At 37.1% G+C, this 21,961-nt stretch overlaps 1 long non-coding RNA gene across 15 annotated transcripts in view; it reads left to right on the top strand.

The window, feature by feature from the left end:
• Positions 1-21,961, top strand: part of LOC123330649 — a 443,928-nt gene that overhangs the window by 132,116 nt on the left and 289,851 nt on the right. For 12 of the 15 annotated variants that reach the window (XR_006546723.2, XR_006546725.2, XR_006546717.2 and 9 more), the window contains one exon: positions 9,252-9,524. The exons of the other annotated variants lie outside the window; for them this stretch is intronic. This is a non-coding gene — a long non-coding RNA (uncharacterized LOC123330649). The remainder of the gene's footprint in view (positions 1-9,251; positions 9,525-21,961) is intronic. 15 annotated transcript variants of the gene reach the window in all.

Here is a 21,961-nt window from a genome sequence, read left to right as displayed (position 1 = left end):
ACTCATTTATTCCTTTGTATGGCTTTATACTAATAGTACAATGTCTTCATTACTATGGTTTGGTTACTTGTCTTATAACTAGGTACTATAAATCATCTAATAGGGTTCTTTATAAACTTATTTTCGCTATTTGAGTTGCTTTACATTTCCATGTGTGTTTTAGCATTGGCTTTTAATTTCTGTAAGAATGATGTTTGGGATTTTGATATCACATTGAATATATAGATTAATTTGGAAGAATTAACTCACTGACAATATTGTTTTCATGTTCATTAAAATGAGAAGTCTCTCCATCTTATGGGTCTAAGTTCTTAGCAACATTTTGCAGTAGACAGAGTGGCAATCTTGTATGTTTTTTGCTAAGTTTCTTTCTTAATATATTATGCTATTAAAATGTACCATTTAAACAATGTTCAGTTATTTAACTATATATAGAAATCAATTAATTTTTTTCTAGTTTTATAGTCAGAGTCCCTGATATATTTCACTTATATTTAGTGACTTTTTGGTGGATTCTTCAGGGCTTTTTATAAGTACAATAATAATGTCTGCAAATAAAGATAGTTTTATATATTCCTTTAAAATCTGTATTCTTGCTATTTATTACATTGTCTAAGACTTCTATTAAAATATTAAATAGAGATGTGGATAGTGGACATCTTTGTTCCTGTTTTTAGGGGAAAGTGTTCATGCTGAGTGTCATCATGTATCATGTCAACATTAGGTAATACTAGAGACACACCATCAAAGAGAAGAATTACAGACTGAAATCTAACCAGTGGCAGAGGGAGGTGGCATTGGAGGAGAGGACGAATCAGTTTGATTCCAAGTGTTTAAAGAGTTTCATAAAAATCTACTTTAAAATATGGAAGAGGGATTGCCACAGGTGAGACTAAAGACAGTTAAGAGGTCATAGTAGTTATTCAGGTGGGAGATGATGAGGAACTGAACTCTGGTATTGGCAGTGAGAATGGAGAGAAATTGTATGGGAGATATTTGGTAAGGTGACTTCAGGAGGGATGGCAGTATGCTGTGAAACTGAAGTCAGCTGATACATTTTCAAATTGTTGAATCACTATCTCCCAGAGTCTAGTCTGAGCAACAGTGGTCTCAAAATACAATTGATAAAAACAGAAAATTTCCAAAAAAGAATAGGAAAAAGCGGCATACTTTAGGCCTTTTTGGGACATTACAACAACAGTACCGTGGGTTCAGTGCTTCTGTCTGCTTCTAATTTTATATCCTCTTTGTCAGATGAATGGAGAATAAAAGAGGGATTTGAGTAATAAGATTTTTTTTTAAGAAAAAAGAGTTTCATGGATTGTATATTAGAGGTGAGGACTTGAGTCCTCCCAAGTGATTTTGATTTGCCAAACTTTCTTTCAAGATAATAGTTGTCAAAATGACTTTTGAGGAGTTTAAGATTTTTAAAAAATCTTACTTTAAGTGAAAACAGGTTTTCCTGGGTACTGAAATGTATTGGCATGAACTTATTTCCTGGCCATATGGATTGTAAAATAAGCTGGAGTGTTTTAGAATTAAATGAGATAATTTATGCAAAGTCCCTAGCATAATGGGCACGTAGTAGGCATTCCATAAATAGTAGGTTGAGGACATAGATTCCAAACTCATTAACTGAAAAGGCTATAGTTACAAACATGAATATGAATAAAATTGTTCAAGAAGAGTGAGTGAGGAAAAGAACATAAATCTGGGAAAACCTGGCATGTTAGAACAGGAAGTGAGGATCTGGTGAAAGAGAGGTAAAAGCAGGGGTCAGGGAGTTGTAAGAGCAACAATAGGGGTCTCTCATGGAAGCCAAAGCTTTAAGAAGGAAGGAGTGGTCAGGCTGAGAAATGCTTTGAAAGGGTACAAAAAGTGGAGAAAAGAATTTGCCAACTCAGGTCATTGGTGAGTTTAGCAAAGCCAAATCCATCTTGCATTAGCAGAAAAAAAAGGGAAAAATCAATTTGAGTTTTCCAGATTCCATTTGAGGCAAATCATGTGGAGGGCCTACACATAGGGGAGATGAAAAGTTGATTGAAGGATTTTGTGATGTTTTGAGAGAAAAATACTTGTGCATCCCTTAAAACTCTCTGGTAATAGGTAATAGATAATTGGTGACAGGAACTTGGTGCCTCAGTTGCCACAATCAAGCTAGGAGATATAAAGCTTCTTAATGATGGAATCTCCTCGGGTAAATCATCACAAGCCAAGACAAAATCACGGGCTTGCTGACTCTGAGCTGCTCAAGGGCACAAGCACCATCTTATTCTTATGTGTATCAAGAGACTATCCCAGGATCTGTCGCTTAGTTGTTGCCTAAAAAAAAAAAAATAGAAGATGTAAAATTTAAAGTGATTTGGTTTGAAACTAGAGGCAGAGTTGTAATTTTATGCCTTATTCAGAATAGAACAATGTGTCAGATTTGGGAATAGGAAGACAGCGTTATGTTTCTTAATTCATTGGACAGGACACTAAATGAAAGGTGTTTTATTTTTTTAATTTATTTATTCATTCATTCATTTTTGGCTGTGCTGGGACTTCATTGTTGCATGGGCCTTTCTCTAGCTGTGGTGAGTGGAGGCTACTCCCGAGTTGTGGTGCGTCAGCTTTTCACTTCAGTGGCTTCTCTTGTTGCAGAGCCAAGCTCTGGGGTTTGCGGGCTTCAGTAGTGGCGGCACAGGGATGGGCTCAGGAGTTGTGTGGTTCCTGGACTTTAGAGCACAGGCTCAATAGCTGTGCCTGGGCTTAGTTGCATGGGCTTAGTTGCTCCACTGCATGTGGGATGTGGGATCCTCTCAGATGAGGGATTAAACCTGTGTCTCCTGCATTGGCAGCCGGATTCTTTACCATTGAGCCACTAGGGAAGCCCTGAAAGGTATTTATTTCTTAATCAAAGTCATGGGCTGCATTTAAACTTTTGCTTTGTTTATTTAGGCTTCTTATTTCTTTTACTACAAAAGAACTTTCAGATCAGATCAGTCGCTCAGTCGTGTCCGACTCTTTGCGACCCCATGAATCGCAGCATGCCAGGCCTCCCTGTCCATCACCAACTCCCGGAGTTCACTGAGACTCATGTCCATTGAGTTGGTGATGCCATCCAGCCATCTCATCCTCTGTCGTCCCCTTCTCCTCCTGCCCCCAATCCCTCCCAGCATCAGAGTCTTTTCCAATGAGTCAACTCTTCGCATGAGGTGGGCAAAGTACTGGAGTTTCAGCTTTAGCATCATTCCTTCCAAAGAAATCCCAGGGCTGATCTCCATTAAATTTTATGAGTAGAGAAAAAGGAGTAGCCATGTGAGCTAAAGTGTAGAAACTAATGGGTGTAGGCATTTAAGTTAAAAAAAATTATATATATGTGCTTTAAGTAAAAATCTAAAAGTAAAAGAGGAGACAAGTCAGACTGTTAGAATGAAAATACCCCATAACAATATGATTTTGTTTAAAATTTCTGTTTATAGGAATACAGATAACCTCTTCAAAGGGTTTTAATATCTGATTAGTTCAAGTGTATTTTGAAATTTAAAATTTTAATTAAATTTATCAATAATTCCTTTATAAGAAACTTCCACACTGTTTTCAGAATAATTCATTGACAAATTCATATTCCCACCAGGAATGTGAGAATTCCAATTGTTCTACATCCTCACCAATACTTCATGGTCTGCTTCTAAGATTTGTTTGTTTTTTTTTTTTTTTTTAATTTTTAACCATCTTGATTAGATGGTGTTTTAATATATATTTTCATGATGACCAATGATTTTAAGCATATTTCCTTGGACTTATTTCCCATATCTCCTTTTGGTGAGATCGCCATTAAAGTCTTGTACATTTTTTAAATTGGAGGTTTAAAAAATTGTTTTGAGAATTGTTCATATTTTCTGATACAAATCTTTCCTAGATGATTTGAAAATATTTTCTCCCAGTTGTCTCTTTTAATTCTCTTAATTGGTTGAAGAGAAGAAATTTTGAAGTTGAATTTATCAACATTTAATTTTATCAATTTTTAGTGTCATGTCTATGTTAAATGTACAGCTACTATATGATCCAGCGATCTGAATGCTAGACACTTATCCAAGAGAAATGAATGTATGCATCCATTTAAGACATGCATGCGAATGTTACTAACAACTTTATTTGTAATAACTGCAAAATGTAACTAACCCATATGTCTATCAACAAGTGAATGGATAAACAAATTATGGTATACCCATACTATTAAATGCTACTCAGCAATAGAAAAGGAAATGACTATTGATAGACACTAAAATATGTATGATTTCAAAATAATTATTCTGAGTGAAAGAAGCCAGATAAAAAGAGTACATGTTTCTATTTATGTAAAATTCTAAGAAATGCATGTCAATCTGTAATGGAAAAAGGCAGGTTAGTGGCTGCTTGGGGAAAGGGGGCAAGATTGCAAAGGGGCATGAGCAGTTTTTGAGGTTGAGGGATATGCTCATTATACTAATTAGTGATAGCTTCATAGGTAAAATTTTCTGTCAAAGCATATCAAATTATGCACTTAAAATATATATATTATTGTATTTTAACACATACCTTAACAGAAAACAGCTTGCAAAAAAATCCATTCTCTATTAACTATATCTTAGAATCATCTAGGAGAATGCAGCACTTTAAAAAGCTAAGACTTTCAGTCTATTTGCTTGAAGCTCTTCATATTCATTAGAGTGGATAAAACTTATCTTTAGTAGTTAAAAACATAAAGACTAGCCTGTAGTAGGAAATAATGTCTGTTCCTACTAATGAATAAACAGAAAAGAGCAAGTAAGCACCATGGATGACTAATGATGAATTTTAGCTTACTATTCCCTCAGAAAAAGGGAAAAAATAATTACATGGTTAACAAAAGAGATGTAAGTGTGTTCATGCTCTATTGCTCAGTCATGTCTGACTCTTTGTGACCCTATGAACTGTAGCCTGCCAGGTTCCTCTACCCATGGGATTCTCCAAGCAAGAATACTGGGGCGGGTTGCCATTTCCTCCTCCAGGGGATCATTCCCACCCAGTAAATGAATCCATATCTCTTGCATCTCCTGCATTGCAGGTGGATTCTTTACCACTGAGACACCTACCTGGGGAGGCCAGAAAAAAGGCAGTAGATACGAATTCTTTATACCTAAAGTATTATTAAATAGAAATTAGAATCATAGGTACAGATGATTAGGAAAATGCAGAAGAAAATATAAATATTTATTATATGAAATTAAACTTTAGAAAGAGTTTCCTTAATACTAGCTAAATTAAGGAAGACACAGGCAGAGTGAGAAATGGATCATTAATTATAACAAAGTGCTTGTAATGTACAGAGACATTAATAATGACAATGACAATGTCACTGGTTGATAAATGCAAAAGCAATTGCACTTTTTATGTACTCATTTTTTAAAATTCTTAACTGCCCTTCTCTGGCTCAAATTATAGGGTTTTCTATTAAAAAATTTTGTAATGTGTATTAGGAACTTCACTTTGGCAGTGATACTAGAATTAACAAAATAATTATTAAAAGCTAGAGAAAACAAAAAGATATTAGGGCAATGATTTTTTTCAGTATTTAAATAATTCTGGAAAAGTTGTTAAAGATTGACTGTTTATTAGACTTGTGGTTAATAAAATATAATTTGAAACAACTAACTTTCAGATGTTGATTTAGCCTTCTAAGCACTGTAGAAATGTTATGAATTATCAGTAGGTTTTCTATATGGTATTGTTTTTTACAAAGATTTGGACATGAACATTAATTAAAGTATAAATTGAAAATTTGTAAGAACATATATCAAAAATAAAATATATCTATCTAGTGTTAAATTACAATGAGTTTTTAAACTAACATTTTTCTTTTTTTTTTTACATGTGTTCCTCATTCTGAATGCCTCTCCCACCTTCCTCCCCATACCATACCTCTGGGTATCCCAGTGCACCAGCCCCAAGCATCCTGTATCATGCATTGAACCTGGACTGGTGATTTGTTTCATATATGATAATATACATGTTTCAATGCCATTCTCCCAAATCATCCCACCCTCTCCCTCTCCCACAAAGTCCAAAAGACTGTTCTATACATCTGTGTCTCTTTTGCTGTCTCACATATAGGGTCATCGTTACCATCTTTCTAAATTCCATATATTTATATATATATGTGTTATTATACTGTATTGGTGTTTTTCTTTCTGGCTTACTTCACTCTGTATAATAGGCTCCAGTTTCATCCACCTCATTAGAACTGATTCAAATGTATTCTTTTTAATGGCTGAGTAATACTCCATTGTGTATATGTATCACTGCTTTCTTATCCATTCATCTGCTGATGGACATCTAGGTTGCTTCCATGTCCTGGCTATTGTAAACAGAGCTGCGGTGAACATTAGGGTACATGTGTCTCTTTCAATTCTGGTTTCCTTGGAGTGTATACCCAGCAGTGGGATTGCTGGGTCATATGGCCCTTCTATTTCCAGTTTTTTAAGGAATCATCACACTGTTCTCCATAGTGGCTGTACTAGTTTGCATTCCCACCAACAATGTAAGAGGATTCCCTTTTCTCTGTACCCTCTCCAGCATTTATTGCTTGTATACTTTTAGATTGCAGCCATTCTGACTGGCGTGAAATGGTACCTCATTGTGGTTTCGATTTGCATTTCTCTGATAATGAGTGATGTTGAGCATCTTTTCATGTGTTTGTTAGCCATCTGTATGTCTTCCTTGGAGAAATGTCTATTTAGTTCTTTGGCCCACTTTTTGATTGGGTCGTTTATTTTTCTGGAATTGAGGTGTAGGAGTTGCTTGTATATTTTTGAGATTAATTCTTTGTCAGTTGCTTCATTTTCTATTATTTTCTCCCAATGTGAAGGCTGTCTTTTCACCTTGCTTATAGTTTCCTTTGTTGTGCAGAAGCTTTTAATTTTAATTAGGTCCCATTTGTTTATTTTTGCTTTTCTTTCCAATATTCTGGGAGGTGGGTCATAGAGGATCCTGCTGTGATGTATGTCAGAGAGTGTTTTGCCTATGTTCTTCTCTAGGAGTTTAATAGTTTCTGGTCTTACGTTTAGATCTTTAATCCATTTTGAGTTTATTTTTGTGGATGGTGTTAGAAAGTGTTCTAGTTTCAATTGTTACAAGTGGTTGACCAGTTTTCCCAGCACCACTTGTTAAAGAGATTGTCTTTAATCCATTGTATATTCTTGCCTCCTTTGTCAAAGACAAGGTGTCCATAGGTGGGTGGGTTTATCTCTGGGCTTTCTATTTTGTTCCATTGATCTATATTTCTGTCTTTGTGCCAGTACCATACTGTCTTGAGGACTGTGGCTTTGTAGTAGAGCCTGAAGTCAGGCAGGTTGATTCCTCCAGTTCCATTCTTCTTTCTCAAGATTGCTTTGGCTATTCGAGGTTTTTGTATTTCCATAGACATTGTGAAATTATTTGTTCTAGCTCTGTGAAAAATACCGTTGGTAGCTTGATAGGGATTGCATTGAATCTATAGATTGCTTTGGGTAGTATACTCATTTTCACTATATTGATTCTTCCGATCCATGAATACGGTATATTTCTCCAACTATTAGTGTCCTCTTTGATTTCTTTCACCAGTGTTTTATAGTTTTCTATATATAGGTCTTTTGTTTCTTTAGGTAGATATATTCCTAAGTATTTTATTCTTTTCATTGCAATGGTGAATGGAATTGTTTCCTTAATTTCTCTTTCTATTTTCTCATTGTTAGTGTATAGGGATGCAAGGGATTTCTGTGTGTTGATTTTATATCCTGAAACTTTACTATATTTATTGATTAGTTCTAGTAATTTTCTGGTGGAGTCTTTAGGGTTTTCTATGTAGAGGATCATGTCATCTGCAACCAGTGAGAGTTTTACTTCTTCTTTACCAATCTGGATTTCTTTTATTTCTCTTTCTGTTCTGATTGCTGTGGCCAAAACTTCCAAAACTATGTTGAATAGTAGTGGTGAGAGTGGGCACCCTTGTCTTGTTCCTGACTTTAGGAGAAATGCTTTCAATTTTTCACCATTGAGGATAATGTTTGCTGTGGGTTTGTCATATATAGCTTTTATTATATTGAGGTATGTTCCTTCTATTCCTGCTTTCTGGAGAGTTTTTATCATAAATGGATGTTGAATTTTGTCAAAGGCTTTCTCGGCATCTATTGAGATAATCATATGGCTTTTATTTTTCAATTTGTTAATGTGGTGTATTACATTGATTGATTTGCAGATATTGAAGAATCCTCACATCTCTGGAATAAAGCCCATTTGGTCATGATGTATGATTTTTTTAATGTGTTGTTGGATTCTGATTGCTAGAATTTTGTTAAGGATTTTTGCATCTATGTTCATCAGTGATATTGGCTTGTAGTTTTCTTTTTTTGTGGCATCTTTGTTAGGTTTTGGTATTAGGGTGATGGTGGCCTCATAGAATGAGTTTGGAAGTTTACCTTCCTCTGCAATTTTCTGGAAGAGTTTGAGTAGGATAGGTGTTAGCTCTTCTCTAAATTTTTGGTAGAATTCAGCTGTGAAGCCGTCTGGACCTGGGCTTTTGTTTGCTGGAAGATTTTTGATACAGTTTGAATTTCCTTGCTTGTAATGAGTCTGTTAAGATTTTCTATTTCTTTGTGGTTCAGTTTTGGAAAGTTATACTTTTCTAAGAATTTGTCCATTTCTTCCAAGTTGTCCATTTTATTGGCAATTATATATACATATCAAAAGACTTAATATATTCATATTATCCCACTTATAGAAATGTATTACCCTAAAATTAATAATGTTCACAAGTCCTTATGTACAAGTTGTTTATCCCAGCATAATATAAAAACAAGTGAAAAATAAAACTAAAATAACACCAACAAAGCAGTAGCTAATCAACTCTTTGATTCTTTCAAGAGACTAACATGAAGTTTTGGAAACTTGTGTTTTTAAGCTACTAATATTCTGAGGAAGTGTTAGTATTAATAAACGTAATAAATTTAATTACATTACCTAAATATAAATTTTACACATTAAACCAGATATGTTAAGGACATGCCCAGTGTGAACAGTGTGTGTGTGTATTGTTGTTGCTGTTGTTCAGTCGCTAAGTCATGTCCAACTTTTTGCGACTCCATGGACTATGGCACATCGGTCTTCTCTGTCCTCCACTGTCTTCCTGAGTTTGCTCAAATTCATGTCCATTGAGTCAGTGATGCTATTTCTGTGTATATATACTTGTATAATCTTGGTCTGGATTTCAGGATTGAAGTTGCTTACAGTGGAGCAACATCAGAGCCATGGTTTCCTAAAAGCATGTGAAAGTGAAAATGAAGTTGCTCAGTCGTGTCCAACCCTCAGCGACCCCATGAACCGCAGCTTTCCAGGCTCCTCCTTCCATGGGATTTTCCAGGCGAGAGTACTGGAGTGGGATGCCCATTGCCTTCTACCATTCAAAACCTGCTCTACTTACCTTCAGAAATGTTAGCTGAGAGAGACAAAGTTCTACCTGGTTACCTGCATGTCTCCCTACCATGGTAACTTCTATTTTGGGGAATTGCTGATATTTATTTTCTCATCTGTTATATTTTGTATATTTCTAATATTCTATATGTATGTTTTCATAAGCAGAAAAATGACAACGTCTTTATGTGGTGATAATTTCTGTCATTAAAATGTTTGCAGCATGATTTTTATAGTTGTATTACATCCCATTCTATTGCTATCTTGTGATTTATTTTATAAATTCTCTAGTGTTATTTAAATATTTTATTGGTTATTATTGCTGCTGTATTTTAAATACTGTGATCAAGATCATGAATATGGGTAAAACACTGTCTTGGATTTTCATTACTCCTGGAATCTTTTATGTTCAAGATCTCACTCCTAACCTTCAGCTGGAGAATATTTGTTGTTAGAGTATAGTTTTAATGAAGAAAAAGTCTTAAAAATATTTAGCTATGTTTAAGCTCCTGACAACAGCTTGAGTTAGCTGTACTAAGAATGTGCATTGTTTATTGGTCATTTGGTTGAGAGGTGTTTGGAGAAAGTGCAGATCTTTGTGCCCTACTAATGGAGGGTCAGCTCTCTCATATTTATAATGATGCTATTCATCATTGGCTTAGAAACTCTAGGTAAGCCTTTAGGGAAAATGTTTTTGATACAGTCTTATGTTTTTCAGAAGCCTATAGTTAACAGAATTGCTAGCAAGAAAATTTACATTTAGAAAGGTCACACAAATGATCAAAGCTTATAGTTATTCTAAATGGTTTAATTGAATGGTTTTCATCCTTACAGATTTGAAGAACTTAGTGCCATTTTATTGTGGTACTTTCAAATGTTTCATAACTATATATGGTGATGTTATATCAGAAAAAGCTACCGCTCATTTACATTAATCAAAATAGCAAGTTGCTCTTGGAAGAGTAACCTCAGTTTTTTTGGTAGGATATTTTGGTGTTTGTTTAATAATTTCTAATGAGTTTGACCCCAATGTCATTATTTGGAACATAATTGGAAAATGTGATTAACAAGTTTCAATTATAGGAAAAAATGCAGTATTTAATTCTCTATGGGTTCTTCTCATTCTTATAATTGCAGTACACACATTTAGAAGTGTGATTAATGCTTAATTCCTGTCTCCCTGAAATTAATGGTAACTAAATTAATGGGCAGAAGTTATAGTTGCTCTGCAAAATCTCTTCTTTATTAAAAAGCTCAAATTTGGCTAGTTACCTTGCCACCCATCTAAAAGGTAATATTGACCATTCTCCCTTGTAATTAGGTTTTGTGGTTATGTGGTTTAGAGTTGGCAAATGAGATGTAAGCAGAAATGTGTGTGTGTTCTAACAAGTCCCTTCAAAAGGCAGGGGAATCACCTTTCTGAATCTTTTTCTCCATCCATCAGGTTAGGATGAATATAATGGACATAGAGCTTGGTTCTGAACTTGAGAACAGAATCTGTGTGCAGCAAAGCAAAAACGAAAACAAAAACAAAACCCAAAACCAAGAAACTGGATCCATGCTATCATGTTACCTGCCACCCCCCACAGATCTTGTTCTGTCTACCTTCAGGATTGTTATAGGACCTAGAAATAAGCTTCCTTTCATTTAAAATATAAAGTGAAGTAAGCCAGAAAGAAAAACACCAATACAGTATACTAACACATATATATGGAATTTAGAAAGATGGTAACAATAACCCTGTGTACGAGACAGCAAAAGAGACACTGATGCATAGAACAGTCTTATGGACTCTGAGAGAGAGGGAGAGGGTGGGAAGATTTGGGAGAATGGCATTGAAACATGTAAAATATCATGTATGAAATGAGTTGCCAGTCCAGGTTCGATGCACGCTACTGAATGCTTGGGGCTGGTGCACTGGGATGACCCAGAGGGATGGAATGGGGAGGGAGGAGGGAGGAGGGTTCAGGATGGGGAACACATGTATACCTGTGGTGGATTCATTTTGATATTTGGCAAAACTAATACAATTATGTAAAGTTTAAAAATAAAAATAAATAAATAAATAAATAAATATCCCCTGTCTGTTATCAGGACTAAAACAAATCCTCATCCATCATTGCATTTCTCTTTGTGTATTAGAATGGTTTTAGTCATATATCATTTATATAATCGTATGTGTGTGCTCAGTTGCGTCCGACACTTTGAAACCCCCTGGACTGTAGCCCACCATGGTCATCTGTCCATGGAATTTTCCATCCATGATACCTGGAGTGGATTGCCATTTCCTACTCCAGGATCTTCCCAACCCAGGGATCAATCCTGCATCTCTGGTGTCTCCTACATTGGCAGGTGGATTCTTTACCACTGTGCCACCTGGAAATCCCATGTATATCATTAGATGTCTACAAAATATATATTTAAACATAAATATTGTATTTTAGTTCACTATGCTTACTGTAGAAATAAGAGTAAAGTATGATCCAACATAAGGCAGAAGTGTTAAGATACTAAAAGTAATATATTGTGCCTGATGATATATCCTTATATGCTGTGCACTGGGAATAGCACTGAATCCATATCCTCGTCACTTTGAAAATCAGACAACAGTCATCACATTGCCACTTAGATACAGTGCCATGGTAAATATATTTGATTTTGTCTAACAGATAACTGACTGTCCCTGTTTGTGGGGATTAGAGTTCTTTTCTAGTCTTGGCTAGACTAAGACTAGAAAACAACATTCAAAAAACTTAGATTATGTCATCTGGTCCCATCACTTCATGGCAAATAGATAGGGAAACAATGGAAACAGTGACAGACTTCATTTTCCTGGGCTCCAAAAATCACTGCAGATGGTGACTGCTGCCATGAAATTAAAAAATGCTTGCTTCTTGGAAGACAAGCTATGACAAACCTAGACCGCATACTAAAAAGCAGAGACATTACTTTCTGACAAAGATCTGTATAGTCAAAGCTATGGTTTTTTTCAGTAATCATATATGGATGTGAGAGTAGGACCATACAGAAAGCTGAGCACCGAAAGTATTGAAGCTTTTGAACTGTGGTGTTGGAGAAGACTCTTGAGAATCCCTTGGACAGTAAGATCAAACCAGTCAATCCTAAAGGAGATCAGTCCTGAATGTTCTTTGGGAGGACTGAGGCTGAAGCTCCAATACTTTGGCCACCTGATGCAAAGAACTGACTCATTGGAAAAGACCCTTATGCTGGGAAAGATCAAAGGCTGGAGGAGAAGGGGATGACAGAGGATGAGAAGACTGAGTGGCATTGCTGACTTGATGGACATGAGTTTGAGCAAGCTCTGGGAGTTAGTGATGGACAGGGAAGCCTGGTGTGCTGCAGTCCATAGGGTCAGAAAGAGTTGGACACAACAGAACTGAACTAACTGTCTTGGCTAATGAGATAGGTCCTAGAAAGCAATTTCTGGAGCAGACACCATAAAAGAATATATAGTATTTAAATTGCTATTAAATTGTTTGCATGTAACTTTCTTGGTCCATCCATTTATATGACAGACATCTGAACATGGCATAAAGTTGACAGTTTTAGGTTTTAAATCATTATCAAATTGTACTTCAATGAAACAATGCCTCTTTTATTCTGAGTCTCACCCATTCCAAAATGGAACCTATATCAGAATAGCTATAGCAACATATCTGAATAAAGTTGATGTTGATAAAATATATTTTTAGAACCACAGAGGTAATATTCCTACAATATTGGGCTTACAAAATATAGTGGAACTTGCCCTTCTTTTGTACTGAAATGTGGCAGCCCAGTACATCCTTTCTTTCCACCGATAGACCTCCTTTATCATATGAGGAATCTATTTTATGTAGATTCAAGTGGACCCAAGTTGGAATGAACAAGCTTGTGCTTTAGTTTGATTAGTTCAGGAAAAAGCCTATGGCTCAATCTGAGAAATTAGATTCTTAGCAAGAGTTTTCTGCTATTGAGGCATGTGCTCCATTTTCCTTCTGGATTACAAACTCTGAGGGCATGCTAAGTTGCTTCAGTCGTGTCTGATTCTTTACAACCCTATGGACTGTAGCCCACCAGGCTCCTCTGTCCATGGGATTCTCGAGGCAAGAATACTGGAGTGGGTTACCATTTCCTCCTCCAGTGGATCTTCCTGACCTAGGGATTGAACCTGCATCTCTTATGTCTCCTGCATTGGCAGGTGGGTTCTTTACCACTAGCGCCACTTGGGAAGCCGCTTCTAAACCTGAGCCATATGAAGCTGGTATTTATTTTGCCCACCATGAGGAGGAAGCTGGCCTGAATATGAAACTAAGGTAGAGGAAAGCAGAGACAAGACATGAAGAATGGACAAGGAGTTAATAATGTCATTTGTGTGCTCCTATATATATATATATCCCTCTACTTTTAGTTACATGGGAAAAGCCACTTTTTTTTTTTTTTTTTACATAGGTTGATTTGATTTGACTTTCTATCACTTGAAAGTGATAGAGTCCTGATTGATAAAAGTTCTTTCTTATCACAGAGCAGTTATTAGACAAGGGACATAGTAAGCAAAGTGAAGGAAGGTAGGTATGCTTTGCCTAGCTGATAGATCTTAGACATTTTGTAATTGAGTCTTCTGAGACCCCTGTATCTTTGTCCTTTGGGAACCAAGACAACCTTCTACTTAGTTGGCTCTTTGTTAGTCATTGTACAAATGAACATACCCACCATAATGTGAGGGACAAAGCATTTAATTTCATGAATTTGTACGATACTCTCCAAGTCAACAATTTGAAGAAGGGTACTCCAAGATGGCTAACTAGACTAACTGGTTTCACCATGGCCAGGGAGGGCACACATAGTGTACACGGGTTATTTCTATTGGACAGGAATCACTTCACCCCCTTTTCTTATAAATCATCTCATTTTTTTCTCTCTCTGCTCATTCAGGTGGGAAGATCAGTTCAGTACTCCATTGCCATGTTCAGGGATGGGAATATACTTCAGACTTGACCCATCATTGAATCTCATAGCCTCAGACAAAACAGTTTGCTTAAGGCTGGACATGTTTAATATAAACTGGGCTAATCAGAGTGCTTTCTTGATATTTTCTGTACAGGTGTAGGATGAGAGACCTTTACTTTGGTGTTACCAAGTTCAATACAATTGTGAAATTCTTTGTAACCATAGCTCCACATCTCACATTTCTTGTCTTCCCTGTTAACTTACTACCACCAAATGCAGAAAGCTTATCTGCGAAAGAATTAAGTCAACATACAGAAAATGTCAGAGCTAGATAAAAAATAAATGCTACCTACATCATCTGAGTCAACAAGGTCAGCATATATGTTTGCTTCATAATTATGAGTGCTAATATATAAATTCTTTTATGTGTCTGTGATTTGAGTTTCTGTCTTTAAAATACACTTGTGTGTTCAGTACTCAAATAGTTAAGTATTCAACTACAACAGACTTAGTAACATCAGCATGGGAGTGAGTGTGGGTGTATGCATGTGTGAACACATTTTTGCATGTATAAGTCTAGTAAAAGCTAGATATCTTTGGAAAATATGTTAGATTAGAAAGGGAGAATAATCTTTCTAAACTGAGTAATTGGAGTCTTTCACTTTATTGTAATTGCTTCAAAATATTATAGTCTGTGTAAGTACTTACTGAATTGAACCCCAAGGGGGAAAAGTTTGAACATGCTGTAGGCTTCTTGACATGTTAATATGGGCTAAGCAAGTCAGAACATTTGCAAAGTGCTATGAATTTCCTAATGTTTCTTTTGTTGGTTAATTTTGAGGTCAAAGGCTTTGGTTATATTTTAATGATTACTCGAAATTATGTTAGCATAGCAATGAAAATGGTACGTGAGGGAAATAAAATGCTAATACTGCTGATCCCATTTTTAAAACTGGATTGTAGTGGAATGTGCATGTTGCTATAAAATATCAAGTGATAAGCTGGATCCTAGGACAGAAGAAACTAATAACACTCCATCATAAGATACTGTTCATATTTACAGGCACACCCAGCACCATGTGCTTAGCTTGCAGTTTTGAAATGCTGAAGCCTCAAGTGTAGTGTGTGAGTATGGGGAGGAAGGGGTCAGAGCCCAGTCTGGCCTGTTGCACTGTTTCTTCAGTCACATGTTAGGGAATGAGGAGGGTTCCTGTCTTCTTACATCGGCCTTCAACTCTGACTTCAATATGCAACGATTTTCCCTTTTCCTTCTTACTGTGCCTCCTTCCTCTGTCAGAATAATTGGGCTCTTTTGAAGATGATCTTTGGAGTTATAACTATAGACTGTATGCCAATGACTATTGCCTCTCAGCTGAACGCTCACACTCCTTTGCCCTTTTTTTTTTTTTTGATATTGCAGTTGGATCCTCAGACTTTATTCTTGCTCACTGGGCTTGAGTTAAACTCTGCTAACAGAGGCCCCTGGGGGAAGGTGGTAGACCTGAATGAGGGTGAAGAGACCATTCTTCCTCTCTCTCTCTCTCTCTCTTTTTTTTTTTTTTTCTTTTCTGCGTGGTAGCAAGCCTACTGAGGGCTTTCTGGTAACTCGGTTGGTAAAGAATCTGCCTACAGTACAAGAGATCCGGGTTCAAAAAATCCCTGGGTCTGGAAGATCTCCTGGAAAAGGAAATGGCAACCCACTTCAGTACACTTGCCTGGAAAATCCCATGGACAGAGGAGCCTGGTGGGCTGCAGACCATGGGATCGGAAAGAGTAGGGCACGACTGAGTGACTAACAAGCCTATTGACATGCCATGGGTCCTGAAGTGTCAGTTGCCTACGTGATTGTATAGTGATGAGGGGTCTCTAGAAAGTTCCTTCTTGATCAGAACAGTGGGTGGCATGTTTCTTCAGTAGTTCCATCATCTCCACAGAAGTCTAGGTCTCATCCTTAATGGGAAATTTTCTTCTCTCAGTTTCTAAGTTTCTCCTTTATTGACATTTTCCTCAGTCCTAGGGTTGTGTATTTATTTTTGATTGCTCTGTAACAAATTACCATATGTCTAGCAACTTGAGCCACATTCATTATCTCACAATTTCCGTTGGATTTTCTCCTCTGGGTATTGCCAAGCTTCAATCAAGGTGTCAGCTGGGCTGTATTCTCATGTGGAAACTTAACCAGGGAAGAATGCTCTTTGAAGCTCATTCAGGTTTTTGGCAGAATTTATTTACTTGTGGTTACTCAGGGTCCTGGTATCTTACTGACTGCTTACTGGAGGCCACCCTCAGGTCCTAGAGACCACCAGCAGGTCTGCCATGTGGCCCTTTCCAAGTAAGCACTTCACGCATGGCTATTTGCTTCTTATTTATTGAAACAATGGATTGTCTCATAAGGAGACCCTGAATAATACAGCTCTGACCTTGGTGAAACTGGAAAATTCTGAAAGAGATGGGAATACCAGACCACCTGACCTACCTCTTGAGAACTCTGTATGCAGGTCAGGAAGCAACAGTTAGAACTGGACATGGAAAAACATACTGGTTCCAAATAGGGAAAGGAGTACATCCAGGCTGTATATTGTCACCCTGTTTATTTAACTTATATGCTGAGTACATCATGAGAAATGCTGGGCTGGAGGAAGCACAAGCTGGAATCAAGATTGCCAGGAGAAATATCAATAACCTCAGACATGCAGATGACACCACCCTTATGGCAGAAAGTGAAGAAGAATGAAAGAGCCTCTTGATGAAAGTGCAAGAGGAGAGTGAAAAAGTTGGCTTAAAACTCAACATTCAGAAAACTAAGATCATGGCATCTGGTTCTATCACTTCATGGCAAATAGATGGGGAAACAGTGGAAACAGTGGCTGACTTTAGTTTTTTTTGGGCTCCAAAATCACTGCAGATGGTGACTGCAGCCATGAAATTAAAAGATACTGACTCCTTGGAAGGAAAGTTATGACCAACCTATACAGCATATTAAAAAGAAGAGACATTACTTTGCCAACAAAGGTCCTTCTCGTCAAGGCTATGGTTTTCCCAGTAGTCATGTGAGAGTTGGACTATAAAGAAACCTGAGCACCAAAGAATTGATGTTTTTGAACTGTGGTACTGGAGAAGACTCTTGAGAGTCCCTTGGACTGCAAGGAGATCCAACCAGTCCATCTTGAAGGAGATCAGTCCTGAGTGTTCATTGGAAGGACTGATGTTGAAGCTGAAACTCCAATACTTTGGCCACTTGATGCGAAGAGCTGACTCATTTGAAACGACCCTGATGCTGGAAAAGATTGAAGGCAGGAGGAGAAGGGGATGACAGAGGATGAGATGGTTGGATGGCATCACTGACTCTGTGGACATGAGTTTGAGTAAACTCCAGGAGTTGCTGCAGTCCATGGGGTCACAAAGAGTCAGACACGACTGAGTGACTGAACTTGACTGAAGTGACCTTGGTGTGTCTCCAGTGTTATTAATGTAGGAGGCTCACTCATAAAGCTAACTATTTCAACCCCTAAGAGCTCAAAACCCTGGGCCTTGCTCTCACAGGAAGAGCTGAATATTTTACTGATGGAGTCAGAATTGCAGAAAAGGTTAGAATACAAAACACACTCCATTCATGACATTTACCTGGTGTAATATAATACTGAGCTAAATGGGGTACCCTTGTGTGGGCCTCCATCCTCCTCTTTGGTCTGTAGGGCAGGCAGGACCAGGTTAGCTGGCGGTTCTGGAGGGCATATGCTCTTTCAGTGTAATGAATTAGTTAGCTATTAAACTAAATGTTTCTTGACTTTCAAAATGAGAACATTAGGATGGTCCTTTCACATATTTATTTGCCTTGCTGTGAAGGTAGTCAAGGTCTGCTGGATTTGTGATGTGCTAAATGAACATTTAGCTGAGGTACTCAGGTGGTTTTATTGGTAAGGTTAGCTACAAAAATGAAGGCGTGAGGTTATTGGAGGACAGCATGACATCCATTAAATTAAATACCTATTAAATTTTCTGAATGGTGGAAGAGGATTGCTTAAAAGCCAAGAGGGAATGAAGCCTTTCAAAAAAGTGAAGCAACCTGACACTTAGTTTAAGCAAGTTTTCTTCCCATTGAAAAGATTTCTTTTGATGCTCTTTCTGGATGTGTTTTGCAGCAACTGCAAACAGCTTGTGGATGTTGATGAAAATAAAGCAAAAGATTAGGGGAAGGGAAATAACGAGGCTATTTCAGAAGCTGATATCATCATTTCTCTTCTCACTTTCTCTACTTGCTTTGGTTTTGCAGAGTGGTACACATCAATCCTGCTCTGCATTTTCCCTTTATGTGAACTGTACAGCCTTTCAAAAGCAATTTCTTAGGAGGTTAATTAAGGAATAAACCAGTCCAAACGTATCAAAAGAGGCCTAACAACACTACTCAAATGTACTTTGTTTTTGAAGAAAATGTATGTTTTAGACACTAAAATGATTATAAGACATCAACAACAAAGACATGTTAACTCTTTAGAGAATATGGTCAAATTCTAATTATCTTGAACTGTGGGGGCAAAGCAGTGAATTGCTAAAATGAATAAAGACCTCATCTTGAATTATCAATGTTAAACCATTGAAAAACAAGCAATTTACTTTGGGCCTTGAAATGTTCTATTTTTAAAATAGAAAAGAAAATCTTCCAAATCATAATTTTCAAGGGATCATCCTCTATCAGTGAAACTTATACATGTTTGCTCCTCTGACTTGCTTTCCAATATTAAGATTATTTCTGAATTGCAAAGAAATGGTAAATCAGTTAAAAAAAATACTTCTATGTGAGTATGGCTCAGAAAGCAGAATCTATGTGGCATTATTTGACAGAACCAAGAAAGATACATAGAAGTTCCTTGGAATAGGTAGACCTCCTTTATCGTCTGGACTGACTGCCCTCAAACAAGATCTTTATCAGTCTTTTGTCCAGGATTATATTATAGAGCATATTACTGATAACCCCATGTTGGTAATTTAAATAAGAATTTTTAGTGCCAGTGAATTCATTCAAAGTGAACACTTTAAACCTAGGACTCTTGATATATGTGCTGTAGAATATGCCAGCTAAGGCACAATAAAGCTCCATTCCTCTGGCAGGGCTTCTCTGTGCCTCAGATACCATCTGTTGTTTTTAATACTGAGAAAGGAAAAAAGAACTATGTCAACATTTGGAATTCAGATGTACAGAGACACACCTAATGGATATGTGGGGTTATAGAGTTGACAGAAAGCATGTTACTAAGAGATTAGTGAGAAAAAATTTACCATAGGAATAAGAAGGAATCTGGCCTGAGGCACTGGAGTCATAAGCGGGACTTGAGTTCATAGTTGCTTGCAACTAATATTGAAACTTATACTCATCTAGATGGGCTTCCCAGGTGGCTGAGTAGAAAAGAACCCATTTGGCAATGCAAGGAGACACAGGAGACACGGTTCAACCCCTGGGTTGGGAAGCAGACCCCCAGAGGAGGGCATGGCAACCCCCTCTAGTATTCTTGCCTGGAGAATCCCATGGACAGAGGAGACTGGTGGGCTATGGTCCATTGTGTCGCAAGGAGTTGCACACACTTAGCAACTGAGCACGCAGGCATATGCACACTCTTCTAGATATCTGCTGGTAAGTACATGCTCTTAGGAAACTATGACGTGTGAATTTAAAGAGCTGTCTCTGTAAATCCTTGTATCACTTTAGGGCCCAAGTTTTTTTGCTGTGTTATTTTGTTCTTCTCCTCCCCCCCACCCCCGACTTTTGCAAAAACATATATTCTTCTTAACTTCATAGTCTGCAGACACAAGGGGGAGTATCAGCTGTTTTCTAGGTAGTCCACTTTTACGGTAGTGTTGGTAGCTTGGCCATCGGAAGCAGAACTCGGGCTTAGGGAGCACTGAAGTGGAAAAGGGTAAACTGTAAGCTTGGAAACCAGATTAACAATCAGCAAGAAATACTCATTATAGATACTTTTATGAAATTCTCCTTGGTGATTTGCACAAATACTTAGAAGAGAGAGACCTCCACAAAGAACTGGGCTTCCTAATTGAGTATTGGAGCTCAAAGGATTAGATTTAGGTCTCTGATAATTTATTTTTCTAAATGTAAACATCTAGTTTTCTACTAGAAAGATTATTTTCTTTTCCTGATTATAAAGATTCAGGCATAACTGTCAATGTGACTTCATTTATATCTAAAGTTTGGTGAAATCTGGAAGGTCGTTAAAATGCTCAATAACAAATCAATTTAAAAGTCAAGAAAGGCTTAGTGAAATAATGGGGATATCTCACTTTTTCAATCAACACAGGATAATCTGATATGAAAAATCTAATATAAAAAGGAAAGCATATATCCTGGCTTAAAAAAAAGAAATCTATGTTCAAGCCAGTGAGAAAAGGACAGGCTGTTTAATCAATGATACAGGAAAAACAGGCTACCAACGAGGAGAAAATTAAACTGGACCCCAATTCATTGTATATACAAAAATAAATTTCAGGTAGAATAAAGATTAAAATGTGGGAAAAAAATTACAAAATAATATCTACAGCCCTGCAAGTTTTGGGTAAGGGAAAACGTCTGAATTGAGATTAAAAATCCAGATGCCATAAAAGTAAAGATAGACAATTGAGTAAAACTGATTTGACTATATACAAATGAATAAAATCTACAAATTATACTCTAAAGATAGTTAAGAAATAATATAGAAAAAGTTGTTTAGTAATGCTGATGACAGGCATTATTTAATACACAGAAAGCACTTACAAATTGACAATAAAAAGACAACTCATAGATGAAGTAGCAAAGAATATGAAAAAAACAGTACAGAGAGGGCAAGTCCAAATGGCCAATGAAACTATGAAATCTTAAACTCTCTAATAGTAAAATACAGGTTAAAATCACAATGAACTATCATTTATACCCATCAAATTGATAAAAATTTCAATTATGACTATTATAGAGGGAATGTGGGGAATAGATATCCTCATATTGCTGATAAGAACATAAAGTGTTTCCATATCTTTGGAGAACAGTTTGGCAATATACAGTTGATCCTTGAACAACACAGGTTTGAATTATGTGGGTAATTTATATGAGAAGTTTTTTCAGTATATACTTGAGTCCTGAACAATCTGTATTGATTGTATTATGGAATAGTGTATACATAGAGCTGACTATCGGAGAAGGCAATAGCATCCCACTCCAGTACTCTTGCCTGGAAAATCCCATGGACGGAGGAGCCTGGTGGGCTGCAGTCCATGGGGTCGCTAAGAGTCAGACACGACTGAGCGACTTCACTTTCACTTTTCACTTTCATGCATTGGAGAAGGAAATGGCAACCCACTCCAGTGTTCTTGCCTGGAGAATCCCAGGGACGGGGGAGCGAGGTGGGCTGCCCTCTATGGGGTCGCACAGAGTCGGACACGACTGAAGCGACTTAGCAGCAGCAGCAGCAGCTATTGCATGATTTGTAGTCTACATAGGGTTACAAATGTATACAAAAAAACATGGAAAAGTTAGATTTTTAACATAGTTCTTCTTGAGGTGAGCAAGTACTTGAGG

The sequence above is a fragment of the Bubalus bubalis genome, chromosome 2 (assembly GCF_019923935.1).
Source record: "Bubalus bubalis isolate 160015118507 breed Murrah chromosome 2, NDDB_SH_1, whole genome shotgun sequence".
Classification (NCBI taxonomy): Eukaryota; Metazoa; Chordata; class Mammalia; order Artiodactyla; family Bovidae; genus Bubalus; species Bubalus bubalis.
This window is presented reverse-complemented; position numbering and strand designations above follow the sequence as displayed.